At 39.3% G+C, this 24,800-nt stretch overlaps 1 protein-coding gene across 4 annotated transcripts in view; it reads right to left on the minus strand.

Moving 5' to 3' along the window:
• Positions 1-24,800, minus strand: part of DIAPH3 (diaphanous related formin 3) — a 465,949-nt gene that overhangs the window by 438,968 nt on the left and 2,181 nt on the right. The window contains exon 1 of one of the 4 annotated variants that reach the window (XM_045839234.1): positions 8,355-8,486. The exons of the other annotated variants lie outside the window; for them this stretch is intronic. The gene's annotated coding sequence lies outside the window, so the exon portion shown is untranslated. Of the gene's footprint in view, positions 1-8,354; positions 8,487-24,800 lie in introns of those variants that run through there. 4 annotated transcript variants of the gene reach the window in all.

The following is a 24,800-nucleotide window of genomic DNA, read 5'->3' on the forward strand; positions in this document are numbered from 1 at the left end:
AACTAGGAACCTAATTGTGTTACAACAGATTCTCCCAAGTAATCATATTAATTATTATTAAATATATAAACTTAGAATACAATGTATATTTTTAAATCTAATTTTCAGAAATCTGTTCATGTTACAAAACAGGGAAACTAAATCTAGCATTAGCATGTAGCATAGTAGATAATGAAGTACTTTGCTGGTTTAATTAAGTTAATTCTAGAAGTGAAGAGAATACTAGAACAAGTATTTGCATCTTCAACGTCAGTTTGATTTATCACTAGTGGTGACAGTAGACACTTTAATTTCATTGCCATCTTCTTTGAAAACCCTTTTTCTGATTTCCTTGCTAGATAAACATAAAGCCACTTTAGAAGATGAATAATTTAGTTTCCTGCAAAGTGGAGTTCAAAAGAAAAAGTATTTAGGTGAGTAGGGGGAACAGAAATGTAAGTTTTATAAATTCCAGAGTCAGGTAAGATTTTGTATACCAGTTGCTGGAATCAATATCTGATCCTCCTTCTCTTATTCATTGTGGCATTAGATCTTTAACAGGGCAGAACAAGGATTAGCACATTTCCTAAATAGGAAATCAGAGATACGTACTATTTTGTAAGTATAGAATAATGTGTTAGCAATGAGTTCACCTTTATGCATGCTCATGAATCTACTTCAATGATGATCCCGATTAAAAACTGTTACAGTGTAAATCACTATCCCAGATTCTCTTCTATCTTTCACCAAGATGCTCCTCTGTCTAGTACAGAGAAAACAGTAACTGTAGGGACCCAGAATGAACTCTGTATACACCAAAGAGAACACTGCTGGATAAATGACCACACCATTAGTCATTACCCACAGCACTAGGTTCCAGACTGAACTGCCCGTTAAATTAGGAACAAAGAAGTAATACACTATTAGATTAACAAAGGGTTAGTATTTAATTTGGAGCTGCAGAATTTGCTTTTAATCAATACTATCTACAGCCCTTGAAACTGATTGGTATGCTCAGAGGTCCTTAACAGTGGGTGTGATCCTTGGCAGGACTATAAAATTTCTGAAGCACTTAGGGCCCCAGTCTCATCCCAGAGACCTTTATCAGGAAGAAACTCAAATCTACAAAGCCCCCAGGTTCACAGAAAAAGGAGCAGGGGCAAGGCTGCTGCTGTCCATGAGCTTTCCTGCCAAGAGAGATTTCCAGCCCATTGCATTTTGGCAAACCGCATCTCTCTTTTCTCCACCCAGAGGTATCACCCCAATCACAACTCTCATCACACCTGAAAGGGGTCATTTCAAAGTTCTCTAACAAGAGGAATATAGCCAGCTTCTAACAATAGCGTTCTGGGTGGACTTAATGCCTAAGAAAAGCAATGTCAAAGAAAAAGTATAAAGCTGAAATCCTATTTAGAATAATAGTAGGCTACAAGAAAGAGAAACATCTACTTAAACAAATGAAATATTCCCAAATTCCAATTTAAGTCGCTGGAGAAAATGCTATAAAAATGATGTTAAAGAGAAAGACAATGAAAATAAGCAATTTTAAGAGAAATGAGGGTAGAGCCCATGAAAGACTGATGAGCTGCAGAATGCATAGAAGATATAGAAAGCAGAGTACCAGACAGAAAAAATAGGGGTTGTAGGTTACATGACACAAAACCCAGAAGATGGAAATACCCAAAAAGAAGGTTTTTCATACCTTCAAAGGCTTAAAACTGCACAGCCTTTTAGAGTTAGGAAAAAAAAAAAAAAAAACAAAGAGTGACTTGTCTAGGAACAAGATACATAATGATTAATGTTTTTTGACATGGCTTTACATTGGGTTGGCTAAAAAGTCCGTTTAGTTTTTTCCTTGAAATAAGATACATTTTTCATTTTCACCAATAATTTTATTGATTTGGATTATTTTGAGTATGTCAGCTATTTCCCTCATGGTATACGTTGATTGTTCTCAATTAACGTCTCAATTTGATCGCCATCAACTTCAACTTGGCTCCCCAAACACAGAGAAACCTCTAGCGTGAAATTTCACCAACCGTCTTCAACACATTCAATCTATCACAGCACCTTCTCCACACACTGCACAAATCTTTCCTTGAGTTTCAGTTGCATTTTTACCTTTCTTTGAAATAATAATGCATAATACTCAGAAAATGTTGCTTATTTCCTTTCATTTTCAATATTAAAATGGCTACACAAAAATTCACCAATTTCGATAAGTTGTTTTAAAATGCATGTTGATATGACAACTGTCACACTGCAATCTAACAAAATTGTTTCAAATGAAGTTAAAGACAACTAAGAACTACTAGAGCAATCATACAAAAAAAAAACTAAATAAACTTTCAGCCAACCCAATATGTTTATAAACATATGTTTAAATGGTCTGACTTTTCAAAGGACTCAATTTGTTAAATGTTTGACTTGTGTTTTTAAAACTATATAGGCACATACATAAGCCCCACTATAATCTACATTATTCTACATGACCTTTCACACATACAGACACACACACACAAAACAAGTGATGAATTCCAACACAATTATAATGCAGGGGTAGCTTATGTGGAAAAATAGGAAAAATAAGAACTCAGGGGAATGTTAAAGATAACAGTCTGCGAGAAGAGCAGAAGAGCAAGAAGATCGAGTCAAGTTCATTATTCCTTCTCTTCGGGAAAATGCTTACCTAAGGATTCTCACCACCAGAAAGAGAAGCTAGCAGGACAGGAAATGACGGCAAAGTCAAAGTTCCCATATTAGAACAGGAGATACTGACTAATACAGTAAATGACTAAAAAACTAATCTAAAATTTGGGTGTCTTTATCAAAACATTAAAGTCAGAATTCAGTTCCAGAAAACAAATGACACAGCTATTTGTTTAGACACATTCAATCTAAAAGAAACCACCAGAAAAAAAAAATTTTAATAGATCTAAGCAAAAGTAAATTCTGCAAAAAACTGAAATGTCCAAGCACAGTCTACTTTAAACATGCCTGAAAGAAAAAGAAACAAGCTCTGGCTGGCGTAGCTCAGTGGATTGAGCTTGGGCTGCAAACCAAAGCATCGCAGGTTCGATTCCCAGTCAGGGCACATGCCTGGGTTGCAGGCCGGGGGCCCCAGCAACTGCACATTGATGTTTCTCCCTCTCTCTCTCTCTCTCTCTCCCTTCCCTCTCTAAAAATAAATAAATAAATCTTTAAAAAACAGAAAAAGAAACAAACACTAAATACTTGGTGAAAAAATGTAACGGTTATATCAAATGGCACTCTTTTGTGGGATGTTTGAATGTCAATATTAACTCAGGCTTATTATCCAGTTTACAAGGATAATAAGCCTGAGGCCTATAATAAGCCTATCTCAAGGTCCAACCTGTTTAAATTAGAGACTTCTAAACAGTTGAGGGAGTAAATGACTGACATAAAACCCTCAGATCATTACACAGGGCTTTGGCCTTTTGTAGCTACAAAACTACAAGGCTGATATCCTTAATTTTTAAAAATAGAAAAACTGTACTACAGAAAGCATTGCTTTTATACTGGTACCTGAGGTACTGTGTAAATGTGTGGTGACGGAGACACTGAGAAAATGAAGAAATGTTTCTGTTTTACAGCTACAAGCCATGCTCTTTACTTCCGGTTGGGGAACCAGGAAGTGCACACATCAGTTCCGTCCAGGAGTAGCCTGTGCTGGTACCCATGCCAAGAAGGAAACAGAAACATGAAATTGACTATTAAGCAGAAGCAAATAGAAATGCTTTTAAAAAGTAATAATTCAATTTTTAGGGTCATATCTGTCCCCCCAAAAGTTAAAAGCATATTGTTTTAGACATTAAAACAGTCACACAAAGGTGACTTTGTGACCTTTAGTTTTTTAATTGGCCTATGATCCTATAGATATTATTATGGCTTTAGAGGAGAGAATAAAACTGGGGATAATATCAAAATATGAACAGTTCTGAACACAGGACTACTGGTCATTAGTTAGTGTGTGGTATTAAAGCACATTAGGGCTCTTTCCCTGGCCCTAACTTGTTAAAGCCAAAACCTCACCCTTCTTCCTGTGGTCTTATGTTTCTCTACTTGCAAATTCTATTTTCTCCCTAAAAAGTAAGGAGTACCACATATAAATATGTTTTCTGCTAATGACAGTTCCTAGGTTGAATGGTCAAGAGGATCACTCTGGAATTGATAAAGTCTTTATAGACTTTTTTTCTTCTAAGGAACATAGGATCCAAAAATAGGGGGCAGAAACACAGATCACAGACCTCTATATTCCCATGTAGGCAAAGCATGAAAAAATTTACTAAAGGCTTTCTGAAATAGATCTAGAGCTTTCAGAGCACTGTGCTAAATGCTGTAAATATCAAGAGGTATGAAGAAATAGTCCCGCCTCCACCCATTTACTTTACAAGCAAGTAACAAAAACCAAATAAATTAACACAAAGCAAGATAAAAACCCCTGGGGTACTCATGCATTGAAAAAGATTCCAAGCTGTAGCCAAAGATTTTTAGCAAGTTTTATATTTTCTTTCATTGGTTAGCACATTTCAACTAGCAGGGAGCAAAGGATCTGTCCACTGATGTCATCAAATATAAGACAGCCACCACCAAGTGTCAAGATATCAGGCTTGGACCTCTGTCTCGAGAACCAAATACATGGTAATATTTAAAAATCACCCTTAGCTGTTGCAATTCCATTCAATTTACACCTTTTAACTGGGTCATTATAAGAAATTACCAGCAAGAACAAAACCTGGAAGATTACAGATTCTGAGCTCACTTGACTCAGACCTAATTTTCATAAACTAGGTTCTCTGGACCAGATGGTTAGTGGGCACAAAAAAACAGGTCAAGATTGTCTTTGTAAAACTAAACCACAAGGCCTCAGTTTCCCAACATTCTGCTTCAGTAAGTCTAAGGCAGGGTGCAGGACTTACATGTTTAAGGGGCCCCACAGCAGGCCCAGGACTGAGAGAAACCGGCTCCACACAGCCCCCCACACCAGCCACTTAATATTCCCCCAGCCTGCATACATGTGAATTTCTCATCACAAGGCTCACTTTAAAACTGGTGCCCCTGAAACGAGCTAAATGAAAGGTACAGATAAGAGTACAAGAGGATTTCAAAGACGTGATAGACAGAGAGCTGGTACAGTTGGGACAGGTTTACGGCCACGGAGTGGCAGGCACCAATTAGTAGTGTTGAGTTCTCTTAAAACAATCTCAGGTGTCAGGATGAATTACCAATTACATCATTTATTCAAATGCTGAGTCTATCTCTAAGGTACAATATTTCAATTTCACAAGCATATACCTAAACCCTAAGTATTAAAGATTGTTCATTATATCTAACCATGACATGACAGTATGTGCTTGTCAAAATGAGTCAGTGACAGATTACTTACTAAACACAACAAAGTGATACCTTAAGGGAGGGGGCGGGGAGCAAGGATCAGTCTCTTAATCATAATCTATGGGTAATGATAATAGGTTGAAGTGTTGCTCACACTTGTGTTAAAGTCCAGATTTTTCCATCAACACACTTGTAAATATGTATTTTGACCTGATGACATTTCTGGTCCACACACCTGTGTTTATTTTAATGTGAATATGAATTATAAGTATGGTAGAAATATAAAATACACTACTACTATGACACTAACCATAACCTAACCATGACACTAAACACACCTACAGATTCTATCTGAGGGTCATCTCCCGGGCAACTACACCACACACATAGATGAGAAAATATTCTTCAAGGGCTCCAGATTTAACATCTCAGAAGGATCCAAAAATAACACTGAAGCATTCCTAGCACTGAGGATAAGAGCAGAGCTGGCCCTTTGATTCCATAAAGAAAAGCTTTTAAGTTTACTGGCTCTTCATGTGGTCAATTTTTTTAATCTTAGATGGAGAAAAGTGAGAGAGGAGATGTTAAGTACAGCTGAGAATTAGGAAATGCTTCCAGCTTCTTTTAAATCTGTCCATTTATTGACAGCCATAATCCTGCCCACCTCAAAAAGATAAACACCTGTCCATTAGCTGTTATCCAAGGCTCCTCCACTCTCATCCACCCCAGAAGCCAGACCTCCTTCTCCACAATTCCCTCTTTGGGAAAGGAGAGTCATCAAAAAAAGATCCGCTTTCAGGAGGAGGCATCATTCAAGCATCAGCAGAAGTGAAAAGATTCACTTCTAAGAGAACATAAGGTTTTCAAAAGGCTGCAACATAATTGCTAAAAGACAACCACCTCTCTAGAAAAAACAATTACCAAATTGTTACTCGAGACTCTTACTAGGTTACTCATCACAGGGGCTGAGCACCTAACAAGTCCTTTTTTATTCTAAAAAGAACCCTAGTATTCTTTTTTTCCATCAATAAATGTAAAATTGGAGGTAAAATTAAAGGGAAATCATAATGGCTAACTAGTAACACAGCTTTAATATCTATTTTAAGATGCACTCTTCGGCTGTTCCAGTTCTTTTCACTATACTACCAGATCAAAAATTATTCTCCAATGGGGCCGGGAAAAAGCCATGAATATCTTTGAAAAGCTTTACACATAGGTTTAGTTCTAGACCTTTCCCACTATCTGAAGAAGGCTGAAAAGTATTTAAACTACTAGCTATCGGAAGATTTTAAATGGTCCCTGAGCTTTGAGGATCACCTTGAGGCTTATCCAAATTACTCAACTATTTCTGACAGCGCCTCAGCCTCCTTGTTCAAGACACAAATTTAGACTGAATTATCTCTGAGACGAGTAGAGCACCAGGCATCATTTCAGACACATTTCAGAAGCATTTTATTTGTTTACATTCTAGCATCACCATAATGAATGTAATTGTGTTAAGTCCTTTTAGAGAACAAATTGGTGAAACAAATGTTATGTTCACATTTTTAACCTAGGAAGTCTACTTCTAGAACCTGTACTTAAGAAATAAGAAATATAAGCAAAGACTTATATACAGATATGTATCACTACAGCATTATTTTAAATAGCTAGAATTGTAATCAACCTAAAATTTCCCAGACTATAAAATAGATCAAATAAATTATAATCCTGTCATATGGACAGTGACATAGGAAAATGCCTACAACAAAACAATGTTACATTTAAAAAATGTTGCATTTGAAATGGCATATGCAATATAAATCCAACCTCATTAATACATTGATTTATGGAGAAAATGAGACAGACACCATTGTTAATTTTATGTATCTGCATTATGGGGTTTGGAACAACTTTTTTCTTTCTCACATATTTCTGTATTTTCCCAGTTATCTAGAATGAGTAAATTTATTTTTATAATGGGAAAACCTTTTTACATTACTCTGGATAATACTTTTCACACCAAGCAGAAAATATAGATTAGTTCCTTTCCAAAAAATAAAAGTACATATTAGTGAAAAAACTAAAAATGAAAATCTAAAAGATCTGATAAATGCTACGAATAGACTTTTTAATGGGCTGGGTGTTTTAATGTACATTTTCAGATGTCAGAATTTTTTAGGCACATTATTCATGTATTTTCTAATTCACATATATAAATTAACCAATCTCAAAAGCTCCTTGGTTTTGTGAATTATTGATGTTGTCACCTGCTAGAAACTTAATTCCAAGAAAAATATACGAATCACTCCATCACAAGCACAAATCCTTCTGACACAAATTCAATTTCTGTGGCAACAATAATATATTGACTTAGCTTTAGTTTTCTATTTTATGACACTTATTAATGGCAGAGATCAAAGAAATCTAACATTTTACTTTATTGTAAATGTAAACGATCTCAGGTTATCTTGAGAAAGTTAAACTAAATACCACTCACTTGATAACCCCTTCATGAACGAGGACATGATAACAAAAATATAAAATATGTAAGACTTATGATCTTTCGATCAAGACCTAGTCTCATAATCCAATTATTTTTCTATGACACAATTTAATTAAGCTGCCAACCTGTAGAGGACTCTGCATTAAATATAAATATACCCAGTCCCTTCCCTTAGGAGCTTAAAACCAAAAGAGCAGCAAGACAAGTTAATAACCACAATATTGTACAAGACAGTGGGGTAAGCACCATAGCACAGGCATTCAACGATGACTAGAAGGAAAAGCAGAGCCTCTACCTGCTAATTATATATACTAAGTACATGCTAATTAACTTGCAAACATTACAGCAATGACCTAAGACTAAACTCAAATTAATTTTTAACCATAATTCAGGTAAGTTATAATACACAATTTGTTCTTCTTACAGAATGAGATTCCTAAAACATTCATTCAACAAATATTTATTCAACATTACTACATTCTTGACAAGGGAAACAAATAAATAAAACAAAGATTCCCGCCCTAAAGGAACTTACCTTCCACTGGGGAAACAGACAGTCAACACATAAGTAAGACAGAGAGGCTGCTGGAAGGTCATGAGTGCTCTGCTAAAACTGAAAAGGAGTGCAGGGTAAGGCGAGCCCAGAAGGAGAGGCAGGAGGGTTTGCAGGTTGCAACTTTAAATGTGGGGGACTGAGGTCGGCACTGCCCTGAGTAAGAAAGTCTGAGCAGCGTTGAAAATGGACTAAGTTGGCAACTGGGCAGAAAGTGCTTCCGACAGAAAGAACTGCCGCACCAAAGGCCAGGCGGAAACGGGCACCGGAGCTGTGTGTTCCAGGAGCCAGGAAGCCAGCACAGCTACAGCAACGGGAACCCAGAGGAAAGGGGGGCAGCAGCAGCAGGTCCGTCCAGGCCTTTTTGAGGATATGGGCTTTTATTCTTCCAATGGAATAGGTGTTTAAGCACAAGTGTTGAAGTATAAAAACACATTATGAATAATCAACTTAAACAGTAAATTATGTTTGAATCTGCATATTATCCAAGATACACCACAGGGAAGAAAAGCCATAGGCCTCAAATAATCCTTTCCCTTCAGGGCCCTTTAAGAGGCTGGTTTGGTTAAGCTGCCAGGAGTCTTCACTAAAAAGTATTAGAAATACTCCCAAAACACTGTAAAGATCACAAAAGCAATTTTTGGACAAACTCAGTTAATTCTATTGCATTAACAAAACTATTTTTTTTCTAAATATAGACTTAGTCCAGGGGGGTGGAGGTCAAGCATGTTTTGAGAAAAGAGGACGAGAAGAAATCTTAATTACAACAGCTTCATTACAACACAATCCCTCAGTCCTCTTGGAGATCTGAGTGTCAGCTTTAAGGAGTCCTCCTACAAGGGTCTCCACCCAAGTGCCAGAGGGACACACAGCCTCAAACACCCCTCAGACAGCATCGCCTCTTTGCCCTTTCCCTTCCACTACTTCGTGAGCAGTCCCCAGATTAAATCCACCTGCCATGGTTTCCATTTCAGTGCCACAGTCCCTCCTCCCCTCTCAACACCTGTGCTCAGGCTGTTTCTGTTACCCCACACACCCAGCTACTCGCCTCCTAAAAGCTGCCTGATTCAGGAAGGTTCTCCAATTCTCCACGACCTCAGGTGTGCCTCTCCCATGGTTCTTACATACCGGCTTGCACTTACTGGGCAGAAGTAAACTGCCTAGGTTCTAGGATCAAACTCACCTGGATGGACATCCAGCTCTCGATACAGATCAGCTGTGCGACCTTGAGCATATTAACCTTCTGAGCGTCAGTTTCCTATCTGTACCAGGAGAATGGGAAGCATCTGCCCCCACAGACTTGTTAGGAGCCTTAATTGAAGAGGCCAGGTAAAGTATACAACATACTTCACCTGGTGGTGAGGTGGCTCTAATAAAAAGGTTGTCTCCTTCCTTCCCACTAAAGTCTCTACAGGCACTACCTTGGTTCAGATCAAAGTCACTCACCTCAAGGCCACCCCCAACGGTCTCCTCCCCTCTGAGCACTGGAATCATTCTCTAATCCACTTACATCAATTAGTAACTAATGTAAATGTGTGCAGGTCCCCCCACCCCTCGACCCCGGGCCTGGGTTCCTAGAGAGCAGGTAATTTTTGTCATGGTCACTTTGAGGGATTTTTGTCAAGGTCACTCTGCCAGCAGCTCTGTTCAACGGGGTGTCAGGGATACTGGATCACCCTCTCTCACCTGCTGGGGCATCTCATGTATTGTTCTTTTTCTTTGGGGATCAGATCTTAGGGCTGAGAACTCTAAGCAGTCCATTTCCCATTGCCAGCCCAGAGCCACCACATCGCCCAGGCCTCATGGGCCTGACAGCTGTGGTAAGCAGGCTGAAAAGGTACTGCGCCTAGAAATTTCTAACACCTTCATTACCACCACGAAATAAAAACCCCACCTCTGTCTGCCCGGAGCTCTTTTTTCACAATTCCCTCGGTCACACTGACGGCTGTTTGTCTTACAGTGTTTGTCTTTGTCTCATTTTTTTCCATTTGAATGTGGCAGGGACCTTGTTTCTCTCATCTTTGAACACCTAGATCTACCACAGTGCAGGAAACATTTTAGGCCAGTGGTTTTCAACCAGACTGTGCAAGAGAATCATCTGACGAGTTGTTTCCTTTTTCTAATACACATGCCTGAGTAACATCCCAAACCAAATGAATCAGAACACCCTGAGGGGGGCCTACCATAAGTACTTTTAAAGTTCCCTCAGGTGAAGCTAATAATGTGCAACCAGGATTAGAAACCACTAAATTAGGTAAAGTACAGGCATACCTCATTTCACTGTTCTCTGCTTTCCTGCGCTTCACAGATGTGTTTCCTACAAATTGAAGGCAAGACCCTCCACCAGCAAGAGTATGACACACCTTACTGCAAAACTCACTTTACTTCAGTGATCTAGAACCAAAGCTGTGATACCTCTGCACACCTGTATTATGAACTCAGTCTTCTGGTTCCAAGCATATCATCAAGGAATCGCCGAAGACCCACACGTGGAGACACAGCAGACACCTGTTGATTTATATGCATCGTGCACACAATCACTTCCCTATGTCATAGGTGTGGGCCCCGAAGTCTTCAATGTCCTTTGTGAGCCAGCCCTGGCCACAGCTGATGTGAGCAGAGCTTGACACTTAAACCCAAGCCCAACCAATCAAATCCTCACTTTCCCAAAAACTTGGATTTGGGATTCAGAGATGAGAATCAGGATCTGCTCTCACCTAGACCAAGGGCACAGATGTGCACGTGGAACTGTGAGGCTCTGGACTTGGTTGTATGAAGATCGAAGCAGTAGAAGCTGCACTATGCAAAGATACAACAGTGGGCAAGGGCCGGGTGAGAAGCAAAACGAGGCTGTATAGCCCCAGAAAAAAAAAATGAGGAAAGTAGCCAGCTTTCAGTTCTTGGCTCCAGTCTCTTGTGAAAACGAGATACATTTACTGTACTTGATCCCAAAGATAACCCTGTCTATCTACAATTGTCTTTTCCAAGCTTAATCTAGCTATTGAATGGGGTCTGTTCCTTTAGGCCAAATAAGCCCTTACTGAGATAGAACCCAAGGTGCAAAACAGGTCCCTAGGTACCCATATGATCTAGCCTACCTCACCACCATTACTGCCAACACTGACTGAGCACTTACCATAACTACTAATACATCAAACAATCCTACAATTTAGCCATTACCCCCAGCTTAAAGATCAGGGAATTGAGTGCCACAGAAGTAATTTGCCAGAGTGGTAAGTGGTCACTCTGGGAATGGAACTTAAGTTACTGCAACTCCCAAACCCAGACTTATTCTCTTCTCTCCCCTCCCTTCCCCTCCCCTCCCCTCCCCTCCCCTCCCCTCCCCTCCCCCCCACTGCTCCATACAACAGCTGCTATAATCCAACCTAGGGGGGAAGACTCACAGTGGAAATGAGGTTCTGAGTTGTTTATCGGTGAGGGGGTGGGCAAAGAAATTTGGAAATTAACTAAGTCACTACTAAGCTTTCTTGCATTATCTGAGCACTACTTTTTATCACTGCCCTCTAAATTGGTTTGTAACTGAAAATAAGCCAAAGGGATGACTGCATGTTTACAAAGTCAGCATCTGCAAAAGAGAGGAAAGGGGCACAATTCCAGCTTTTCCATGCAGTCCCAGTGCTGAGCATAAAATGCCATCGCATTTTACACTTCTTTCAGAAATATTAACCAAGCAGAATGTAGTTACTGAGCATGTCAGCTAACTCAGACATCACATTAAGGCTGGCATATAAAGACCTATAAAACACAGCACCTATCCTGAAGGAGTTTACCATCCAAAATGTTCCAGTGGTAATAAATAGCCTGGGTCACTTATTTGTTCCCTTTTTGGTGACTCAAAATATAGTATAACAAAAGTAACTATCTGATAGTACTACACAAACTGAAATAGACACAGGTTTCTTACCTTAATGCTTTCCTTTGCACTCATCATTCAAAGGAATTTGGGGCATTTGGAGAGATAAATCCTTGAATAGGATTAGATACAGAACAAGCCAACTCAGTACCAAACTTCCACTGTGTCATGACTACACAGTGAAAGTCCAACGCATCACTTTCTGTGTCACTTGTCAGGTTTCAAACACACCAGTTTCTGCAGTCAAGCTGCAAGCTCACACAACTGCAGCTTAAGCTGCCCTTGGCAATCTTCCAGCAACACCGAAGAGGCAACTTCAGCCATGACTCTCTAGCAATAACCCAAGTATATTTTTAAAGGACTTATAAAAGTACATAGTTTCGTGTTGATTACTGCACCACTCAAGCACACTAATAAAGCAAGTCAACAAGGGTTATGGGGAAGTCAGCAGCTGACAGTCACAGGCATGGGAGGGCACCCAACAATCCCAATAACCTAGTGCAAATTACTGAGGACTCTGCAGATTTTACAAGGATAGGAGGACAATTCTCCTGTGCCTGTTTCTTTCTTTCTTTTTTGATTGATATATAACTGACATATAATATTGTGTAAGTTTAAGGTGTACAGTGTGTTGATTTCATTCATTTATGTATTGCAGTATGATTACCTCTGTAGTTTAGCTAACACTTCCCACAATTATCATTTCTTGTTTGCAGTGAGAACATTTGGGGACTGGTCCCTTAGCAATTTTGAAGTATATAATACAGCATGGTTGACTATAATCACTATGCTGTACATTGGGTCCCCAGAATGTACTCATCTTCCAGATGCAAGTTTGACCCTTTAACAACATCTTCCCAATCCTCCCACCCCGCCAGCCCCAAGGAACCATGATTCTGCTTTGTTTTTACAAGTTTGCCTTTTTGAGCTTCCATATAGGAGAGATAGCCTATAATTCTGTCTTCCTCTGTCTGCCTTATCTCAATAAGCATAACATTCTCAATAAGCATAACATCCTCAATGTCCACATATGTTGTCACAAATGGTAGGATTTCCTTCTTTCTTATGGCTAAATAATATTCCTGTGTGTGTGTGTGTGTGTGTGTGTGTGTGTGTACACATCTTTATGCATTCATCTGTTGATGGATATTCAGGTTTTTCCCATATCTTGGCTCTTGTGCATAATGCTGCAATAAACATGGGAGTGAAGATAACTTTATGATACCCAGTTTTCATTTCCTTTGGATATATACCCTAAAGTGGGATTGCTGGGTCATGGTAGTTTTATAAGAACCTCCTTACTGTTTTCCATAGTGACTGTACCAATTTACCATCCCACTAACAGTGCACAAGGGTTCCCTTTACTCCGCATCCTTGCCAGCACTTATCTCGTCTTCTTGATGATAGTCTTTCTAACAGTGTGATCCCATGCCTGTTTCTGCCATCGCTGATGTTGTTTTGCTCATAAACCTATCATTGAGGTAGCTTCAGAGGCTATGAAAGAGCATCATCTTCGCTGGAATAATATGTGCGTGTTATCCACCAAGAGTAAATCATCACATCTCTGGAAGGCAGTCTGATCTATAGGTGAAGACTCTGAAGGCCCTTTAAATATACCGATAGACCAATGTCACATATGGCTATTTAAATTAATTCAAATTAAGTTGAGTTAAAAATTAAGCTTTTTGGTAGTTGTTAGCCACATGTGGCTAGTGACTATTGACTTAAACACAGCAGGTCAGAATATTTCCATCATCCCAGAAAGTTCCATTGAACAGCACTGATCTAAGCAGTAGTAAGATCTAAATAAATGAACGTGCTCATGCTGAAAGGGGCATGGAGTGGAAAGAGAAGCAAATCAGAGAGAGTACTTGGGAACACTAATTGGAAAGAGTGAGAAGAGGAAAGAGCAAAGATCAGAAGGAAGAACACATTATGGCAAAAATTTCAGAACTGACAGGTCAGCGCTAATACTGTGAAGAAGTCAAGGAAGATGAAGTTTGAATATCAGCTAGAGGGTTGGCAATTACTGACCTGCCAAAGCAATTTCAGTGGAATGACTAAAGCAAAGGCAAGGATGAGACACACCTGAAAAGTGGCTGAATTTCCCCTCTATCAGTGCACCTACCCCTTCCCAGTGCCATCGTGAGGCGGCAACAAGCTAAGAGCTCTGTAGTACTCATGTGTTAACCCCCATTACAACACACTTAATCAGCATACCCAACCTACATACAGGTACTAATGCTTCTATTTCACAGGTGAAGAGAGAAAATATAAAAGTAATTTCCCAAAGTCGCACAGCCATCAAATACAGAGCCAGGATTTAAACACTGGTTAACTCCACAATCTGAGTTCTTAAATATCATACAAGTTGGACTCCTGGGGAATGCTTTACAATTGTTGGTTCACACCTCTCTTTCTCCATACCAGACTGAATGTGAGCCTCACAAAGTCAAGGATCAAACTGTATTGACCTTTGCTATGCTTGGTATAAAGATCATTCAGATATTTATGGAATAAGTGAAAATAACTATTGAGTTGGCCAAAAGTCCATTTAGTTTTCACAGTAAAATAAAAGACACATTTTTCAATTTCACCAATAACTTTAGTGATTTGGATATTTTGAGTATGTTGGCTATCTGCTGTGTAGTAGAATGTTGATTGTTCTCAATTAATATCTTGAATTGATCACTATGAACTTTAACTGGTCTGCCCGACCATAGAGCATCATCGTCCAGAGAGAAATCCCCAGTGCGAAACTTCGCAAACCACTTTTGACACATTCAATTGTCACAGCACCTTTTTCCATACACTGCACAAAGCCTTTTCTGGGTTTCAGTTGAGTTGTTACCTTTCTTGAAATAGCAAAACATAATATGCCAGAAATGTTGCTATTTTCTTCCATCTTCAGTATTAAAATGGCTACACATAAATTCACCAATTTTGATAAAAAAATTTTAATGCACGTTGATATGACAGCTGTCACAATACAATCTAACAAAATTGTTTCAAGCAAAGTTGAAGACAACTAAGTGCTACTATAGCTACCTTCCAGAAAAAAAACAAATGAACTTCTAGGCCAAACTAGTACTTCAAAGAGTCTGGCTATAAGGGAAAGAAGCAGAGAGCATGGTATTCCATGGGAGGAAGAGTCAAGGGGAAGTTGGAGAGGGAGGCTATTTGCTTCTGCAACTGCTTTTTCTGTGACATTAGGAGATATCAGAGCTTTTTCACAGGAAGGAGCTTGTAAAGAGTTAAGCATTCCTAATGGGATGGAGCTGGGACAAGAACGGTGGTCAAGGGATTAACCTTGATCAGGAAAACAGACATTTTTTTCTGTGGATACTGAAGTAGAAAAGATGAAGAGCTGCAGATGTAGATTACAACTGCAGCAGCAGGAATTCAAGCAAGTTCAAGCAATATGGCCTTTATTTTGTCTCTGAAGAAGGTGTCAAAGTCGGTGCTGAGAGTCAGGGGTAACCACCTCTGATATTTTTTAAGTGAATGCTATGGTATGTTCCTGTGTGGGTACAAAATGAGTGCTTTACACATACACAGAAAATATCATTAAAGGATACAATAGAAAATAATGGAAGTCATCACTGCCTCTGTCCGAGTAGAGCCTGAATTGGTGGTCTGGGATGTAAGGGAAGCTTACTGAATTTCACTCTGTACTTTTAACAGTTTGGGGCTCAGTTTAAGAGGTGCATAGATTACTTTTTCAATTTAAAAAACTACTTACAACAAAAAGATTATCAGGCCCATAGAGAAAGTAAAGAAAGTGATAACGGTTTAGCCTACCATTGCCATGCTGAAAGAAATGGAAAAGGAAGGAACCAAAGAACTAGTTCAAAGCCAGGGCTCTGGAGCCAGAATGACTGCATTTATATCCATTATTCCCTATTCCCGGCTGGGGCACCTGGGGAAAGTTCCCAAACCTCCCTCCATGTCTCTGTCCCATCCTGTGCAACACAAAGGTGGTGAGAGTACCTGCTTTAAAACACCATGTTAGGAGTAAGTGGCTTAAACAGTGCCTAGTCCACTAGGAGAGCTGGATAAATGTGGCTATGGTAATGATTAATATCCAGCAGTTCTGAGGACCAAGCCAGTCAGCAGGCCCTTGGATATGCAAAGGCTAAGGGCGTCAGTTCACATAGCTGGGAGGGGTTTCCACCAGGATGCCCCAGCCTGATTCAGCCTGTCAGGTGGCTCCAGGCTTGCAGATCTGAGACAATTAGACAAGGAGGCCAAAGGTTCTGTTATTTATTTATATTCTACCTTATGGCAGCTTGAAGAGACAAGGAGTAGGAAGGCCTCCTCAGTAAAGGAGTTCTTGGGTTACTTTGGGGTTTAGTGCAGAGCAAATGTTGTCAGCAGGAGGCTATCAGAGAAAGGAAGAGGCAAGGTGAGGGGGGGTGGAGGTCTATGATGGGGACTAAACCCTTGTGGTCCCTACACAAATTGAAGTTCAGTCCCTGGACACAATCAATGCAGGTGTCTAGCAGGAAGGGAGGCACAGGGAGGGAGGGAGATGAGAAGCAGGAGAAAAGGTCAAAATGCTGTCAATAATTGAGGTCCTGCCACATCTCCTTCAAGACAACCAACTCTGGAGAACTCAACACTACAGAGATGGGATCTCGCCTACTGCGGTGTCCACAAAACAATAAAAAATAATAACAATAACACTAATAATAGCTGCCACACTGCTAGGCACTGTGCCCAAGCTATTGTAACAAGTGTTACCTCAACTAATCCTCACAATCTCTAAGTGTTGATACTGTAACTCTCTATTCCATTTTACAAATAGAAAAGCTGAGGCACAGAAGTTAATTAATTTGACCAAGGACACACAGCCATCTTTGAACCCAGTCCAAGCCCAGGGGTTAGGGGCAGGGATCTAAAGCCACAGTGCCAGGCCCTGGAGGAGCTTGAGGTGGCAGGTTCAGCTTTCCAATGACCCAGATATGTTTCCCTCACCCACCACAACTGAAATCTTTTATTGAAAGAAAGAAGCCCTGGCTGGTGTAGTTCAGTGGATTGAGCACGGGCTGAGAACCAAAGTGTCACAGGTTCGATTCCCAGTCAGGGTACATGCCTGGGTTGCAGGCCATAACCCCCAGCAACCGCACATTGATGTCTGTCTGTCTGTCTGTCTCTCTCTCTCTCTCTTCCTCCCTTCCCTCTCTAAAAATAAATAAATAAAATCTTAAAAAGAAAGAAAGAAAGAAAGAAAGAAAGAAAGAAAGAAAGAAAGAAAGAAAGAAAGAAAGAAAGAAAGAGACATTTAAGGTATGTCGATAATTTAAATTTAAAACTTAATCAAGAATAGAGGAATGAACCGGACAGTGTAAGGTTACAAGATTAATTTTACATAGATTTTCAAATAGCCAAGCACTCACATTCCTCCTACAAGATCAAGCCTATACAAGACACCACAGAGAAGGTGACTTCCAAAAGCTTACAACCACGTGCATAAAGCAACTGAAAGCAGGTTCAAGATAACATATAAACAAGAACAAAGAGAAGAAAGGCTGAGTTGGAGCATAGTTTTAATTGTAGACCACCATCTTCTATAAAGAAATGAAAGTGTCACAATGAATTTCTGATTGCAGATTATGTGCATTGTATTTTTCATGTTCATTTCTCAGGCGGTCGAATTTTTCGTTAGAAATGAATTGTAATTGCCACTAGAACTGCATTCTACCCAAGGTTTTGATAAACAAAAACACTTTAATCTACAGTACAGTCCATAATTAATGTCACCAATTTGTAAATCCTAGTTAAAAACTGAATTTTACAGTTTCATTTAATGGTGACCAAATTAATAGCACACTTTGACAAAATGTAGCAATTACAAGATAAACTGCCCACATCTTGAAGATACTTTATAATAAATTTGCCAAATAAATGCAATGTTATGGATCTTACAACAGACTAACCCATGTATCGTATTAAGAGTTTCAAGAAATTCTACAGCATAACTTAAAAAGGATTGCACACTTACTTCTGGAATGACCTAGGATTAGCAATAAGCAATAATTCCTTGAAGAGAGCTGAACAGGTGGTTAGCCATCTTTAATCCATGATGGTCTGATTTGGATCTCAGCTACCTGATGTACCCAAGCCCTTCAGCAAACAGAATGCCCTTAGAACATACCAGATACCAGAAAGGCAAGGGGACTAGGATTTAATGCATTTAAGATGGGCTATGATGCTCAAAGATGGAGAGATAGATATTGAATATTAATTCCATTCAAAGATCTATTTTTTAGGAAAAAGATCTATAATTGGAACAAAACAAAATCAAAATTTAAAAAAAAGCCCTTACCTCAAGGTTATGAAAAGCAAGACTACAAGGAGATATAGATAGGAAGGGAGAAAAATGAACATTTCAATAGGATTTATGGAGTTTCATTTGTGAAGCTTACTGGTAAGTATATGGTATTCTACCTCTTTTGTATAATAAAATGTTTTTTTGAAGATCATAAGAAAAATGTCTACCCTTAGAAAACTACTTAGAAGTAAACTATTTTAAAGCACACTGATACATCCTTATATTTGCTAATCACTTTTAATCCACCACTAGCCAAAGGACTGAAGGCACAAATACCCTCGTTCAAATGCTCTTCTAACTTCTTCATGAAGAAAAAAGGATTCTGGAGTCCTCAAACTGAGATCTGCAGAGCCCTTCCACAGACTCTCCAATTATGTGACTTTTTTAAGTCATGCATTTTTCTGAGATTATCTTAAGCATGAGAAGTAAAGTTAGTACATTCTGGGACCATCTGAACAACCGCCAGCCACATTCCGGCAGGCACTTTCGGTGGCCACGCCTGCACTGGGTGTCCGCCACCATGGCAGCGGACAAAGGCCAAACATCATCAACATGATGCCATGTGGGTTTTCACAAGCTTTCTCCACTTAGGAAGGACTACTCCAGGAACCATGTTCCAGAGCTAGGGAAACTAAAGTCAGGGGGAAAATGAATATAAATGCTTGTAAGTGTTGATTCTGATTCCTTCTGCTCTTTTTCAACAATTTCATACAACTTACTAAAAAAATTTACATACAGCTATTTTCTTTTTATCATAAATAGGTTCATAAGAGTCCATACTACCTCACCCACTCAAGTCAAAACCTTGTGAAAAAGACAGGTCATGCTCGACGACAGGCCACCGCCAAAAGCATGGGGCTGAGTGTCTGGATTAATGGCCCTGCACTTCTATTCCTCAGCCTCCGGACTCCATTTCCATCCAAGTCAAGATGACAAAGCGCAAAACAGCAAACCATACACACATCTTTCCAATATTAAATCCAATAATGACTTCATCTCTGCTAAACATCATCATCAATCACACTAAATTGATGTGACTGTTCATTTGAATTTTACTGGCTCTACAGTTTTCTGGAGTTTGTATGTAAATCTTTTTGGTTTCATAGTTGAAAAAGACTCATAAGCATAAAGAATTATGCATAGTTTTATGTCTATATTTACATATCTACATAACATTATTTTAATTTTCATTCAAGTCCACACTGAGGATCATAGAATTTTTTTCCTAAATTTGAGGTTGTTGCCTTTAGAGGTTCCTTTGTGTGAGTCTTACTGGCACGCAGGTCCCATAGTCAGATGACCTTCATTAGGATAAGAATGGAGAACAGAATGATTCTGCCTCTGCCACATCTGGCCCAATTAAGATTGTTCCAATATGAGAAAGTGATTTCAATATTCAATATAGTTTCCCCAATGTCCTAAAATCAAGATGAAAATTACACTAGTTCTTTTACTACTACTGAATACAACAACAATCCTATAAATGGCAAATATTCACATAGAGTTTACAATGAGCCAGGTACTATTCTAGGCCCATCACATTAACTTTTAATCTTTCCAACAACCCCATTTACACAGGAGGAAAGAGAGGCACTGAGAGAGGTTAAGTAACTTGCTGAAGTTCACACAGCTAATAAGTGACATTGCTAGGATTCAAACACTACAAGTGGTACAAGTCATTGCTCATTAATGTTATTCACAATGCCTTTTCTACAAAAACAAACAAACAAACAAACAACAAAAAAAAAAACAGTAAGAAAAGATGGAAGTGGGTCCTTATGCAGAATAAAACTCTACGGCAAGCATTTCCAAACCTGAATATTCCAGCACCAAAACTTAACTGCAGAAACTCTTAAATTCTCCCTGAAGTTTTAATAATAATGATTTGATTTGCTATCTGAGAAAATTACTCCCAATTGTAAGGTATTTCAATGCCACCATGCTGCTAGCAAGAGAAAAGTTACCTTTGTAGATCCTGTTCAAAGAAAGCGCATGCTTTGATCTTTAATATCCCATGAAGTAGAAGGTTATGCTTAATATATATTTTATAGATCTAAAAGTCAAATTAGTTTCTGGGATAAACAAGCAGAGTGTGATGGTAAGCATATTCTGCAGCATTCGTTGCACTCCTAGTTTGGAGGATACTATGTGCTGAGTTAAAGACAATTACATTAGTGTAATACATAGCAGTTTTTTCTGGCATTATTCTGCAAGCATAAACAAGTTACACACATGTTAATTTACATTGTATATAAAAAGCCAATTTTAAATCCAATTTATAAGGCAATAAATATATAAAGATCCTAGGACACAGCAATAAAGTTATGCCATAAAGTAGAGTTAATTCGAGACAACAATAATAAAAGCATGACAAATTCTAGCATTCTGCCAACAGCACAGAGGTGTTCCACGTAACATCTGTTCAGAGGCAATTGCTACAAGACAGACTAGATGAGATGCAAGGTTTCACAGTGTAATAAATGTATGTCAGTTTGCTTGCTTCATAATTAAGGATATGACTCTTTGAAAAAAGCAATTAAGCCATGCTCTAAATCTGAGACAATCATACCTATTCCCACCCATTTCAGCCCACAAAGAAAAGATCCAGAGTGATCCAGAAGTAATAAATACTACATACCACCTTTCAGCAGCTAACTGTACTCCCCAAAATTCTTCTGATATAATTTATTTTGAAAATCATATATTAAAAAAAATTTTAACCTTGTATTCTCTGTTAGGAAGGATAGAAAGAACAATTCAGAGTAATTTCCTTAGAAGACTGGCCCAAATAAAATTATTTTACCTTATGAAGGTTTCAATGTTTGGTGGGTTAGGTAGGACTTGATATGAATAAAGCTCAGGTGCCCAAAGCCTTCAACCAAGAACATTTATCTCTACTTTTTGAGTCTTTAATTTTAGGACCATTGAAAAAACATCACCTTAGCTGCAGGCTCCATAAAAAAATAAATTCAGAAAACAGCATACAGACATCACTCCATCTTTTCTCAGCTCCAAGATGAGTGAAGGTTCTAGCTGTTATTCCAGAGGACCAATCTGTGGTGATCTTAAAGTCTCTCAAATCAAAAATCTTCCAAAATAAAACACTGCAAGAAGGAGATGTAAATGAATCTGATGGTTCTTCTAAAAAATGCATTTTTAAACTGTTCAGCCAAACCCCACGGCACAGTCACCCTCAGCTACACCCACTATGTTTGTTTCCTATGGCTGCTACACCAAATTACCACACAAATGGAGCCCCTCGTTCCTGGAGACCAAAACCCAAAATCAGGTTCACTACGCTGAAATCCAAGTGTCCCCCTCTGGTGTCTCCATGGGAGAATGGTTCCTTGTCTCTTCCAGCTCCTGATGGCTGCCAGCCTTCCTCTCTCTGTGACTACATCACCATTCTTTGCCTTCTCTTCACAGGGCCCTCTCCTCTTCTCTGGTCAAATCTCCCTCTGCCTCCTCCTATAAGGATATGCACATATGCATTTTTAGGGCCCATCCTGATAGTACAAGATAATATCATTTTAGAAGCCTTAACTTAATCATACCTGCAAAGCCCTTTTTTGGGGGAACATTGACAACTTCTGGGGATTAAGATGCGAATATATTTGGGGTTGGAGATCATTATTCAGCCTGCCACAGCTGCCTCCAAATAAACCCAAAGCAATTAGGTGACCTTGCACTAATCCCATCAAGCCTACTCTGATTTCAACTATACCAGGGGTGTCAAACTCGTTTTCGACAAGGGCTGCATCAGCCCCACGGTTGCCTTCAAAGGATGGAATGTAATTTCAACTCATTAACTGTTAAGGAGTAGTTACATTTATACAGTCCTAAAATTATTTCAGCCCTTTGAAGGCAACCACAAGGCTGATGAGGACCTCAGTGAAAATGAGTTTGATACCCCTGAAATATACTCAAGTTCTCAGTACAATAAGCAGAAGTTCTCTAGCTTAATACCTCTTCCTGCTCACAACCAGCCTATGATCCAGAAGTTGCTAATTCTATATTCATTAAAGCCATTATTAACTATTGTAAGAAGTTCCTAAATGAGAAAACGTAGCAGTGGAGAATTGTAACAGTGGAGCATTGTAACCCACCTCATCATTCTTTTGACATGTTTCTGTAAATGCTGACTCTGACTAATGTGTAGCTTGTAGATAAACAGCATGTTTGTATGAATCTTAGGAGCTAACTTCAAAAGACAGACTCCAACCTTCAGTTATCCCAGCTCCAGGAGACTTGCTGACCTTCAACCTTAAAACCAGAATGACGATCACCAGACCACCACTCGACCAGTTTCAAAATCCTTATCAGAATGGAATCTGCTGGTATTCCTGTAGAGAGCTTTTCAACCCCCTCCCTTTGATCTTTGTTCTGCTTTCCTTCTTCCTCCTCACAAACATCTGTGCCTGCACTGAGATGTGAATATGGGCTTGGAGACAGGAGTCCCCCGTTTTCTCAGGTGATCAGTACTTAAATAAACCTCTTTCCTTTACACCAGCACCCTCTCTCCAGTATTGGCTTTCAAAGTGGCAGGCAGCCAGACCTGCATTTGGCTACAAAAGAAGCAGTAGAAATTAAAACTCCCTCCCAATATTGCACAGGAGAACGAAATCAGCCAACCTAGGTTCAAATCCCATCTCACCAACTGAAAGCTGTGTAACCTAAGGCAATTTAACCTCTGTACCCTGGTTTTCCCAACTAGCAAATAAGGCTAATAATACTATCTATACTATCTACTTCATAGGGTTATTGCAAGGATTATATGCGTTAATAGTTATAGAGCACCTAATGATGCCCAAACACTATAAACATAAAGATATTAATGAACAGTGTGAAAAATCTCCCACAACCAAATTTGAGGGTACTATAATGACATAACTGAGGGTACTGTAATAATCCATTCAGTGGAAACCATAAGATTAGATGCAAGATTTACACTAAAGTCTATAAGAATTTTTAAAGGATGTTTCTAAACAAACAGAGCTACCTTGCCAAGTTGGATCGCCAAATTTACTGGCCTCCTTTCAAAAGACTGGCCACATTCCAGAGATGGAGACTTCTCCAGCAGCCACATATCTTGTTCCCACTCTAGATCTGGTGGCCACCTCTCTGTGTACCGTGTGTTTCTAACAGGAGGAGGAGGTAGGAATGGAGTGCCCAGTATCCGTGAAAGACAGCTCCTTTGTTTTGTTCTAGAAGGGAAACAGGACTCAGGTCTCAGTACTGAGGGTATGACCTAGGGCAGGTACCAAGCTTAACAACCCTACAGAATTCTACTACTATTACAAAATCTTCACCCAAGTACCCGCCTCCTTTTCAGTATCCCATCTCCTAGCAACTATCCCCAGCATCTCAATAGTCACCATTTACCACATTTTCTACAGAAGCCAAGTTGGTTAGTTCACAAATAGCCCAAAAGCAGACGATTGATTGTACAGCCAACATATCACACATTTACAAATGACTAATTTCTACTATTTACACATATTTATGGGGGAGGTTCTACAAACTTTTATATACAATTCAAAAGTAACTTGAGGCCCACAATTATACATTCAGTAGAAAACAAAGATTTATCTGCTTTATCATGGCTCAGAGTAAACCAGGGTTTCAATGGGCACCAAAACTCCTTCCTAAACTAAGACAGAAGCAAGTGGCCAGTTTACTACTCAATTCTATTCCCCACTTGCAGCTTTGTAGAGTATGCAAAATACCAAACACCTCAATTATCCCTGCTCCAGTCACATCACCAACCTACATTACTTGTCCTACTCAAAAGCAGTTGCCCCAGGCAACTAGATGACCTAATGACTAGGTGACCTGAAGAGATTCAGGCTAACATCATCTCTTCATACCAAATGAAAGCCAAGAACTGGCTTGAGGCCTTGTAGTACAGCAAACTGGACTACAGAACAATCACTTTTTGAGATATTGCTGAGATCTCATGAGGAAGTGATTATCTCTAAAGGCCACCCTTCATTTCCAAAACAAGAGTTACTAGGATGGGACTGAGAGCAGCAAGAAGTAGGCAGACTGGGAAGAACTGTTCTGAAGGCAGCCTTGAGATCTGGACACTGAGCCTTGGGCCAAGAACAGAATTAAAGCTAAGATTAAAACTGCAAGCCGCTTCAGAGTTCTAGTTCAATAGGGAGGTAGTCCCAAATCAGTGCGACCCCCAAAGTCCTGGTGGAAAGAGATTCATAACCTC

This window comes from Phyllostomus hastatus, unplaced genomic scaffold, assembly GCF_019186645.2.
Source record: "Phyllostomus hastatus isolate PE091 unplaced genomic scaffold, TTU_PhHast_1.1 phas_contig_29, whole genome shotgun sequence".
Lineage (NCBI taxonomy): Eukaryota > Metazoa > Chordata > Mammalia > Chiroptera > Phyllostomidae > Phyllostomus > Phyllostomus hastatus.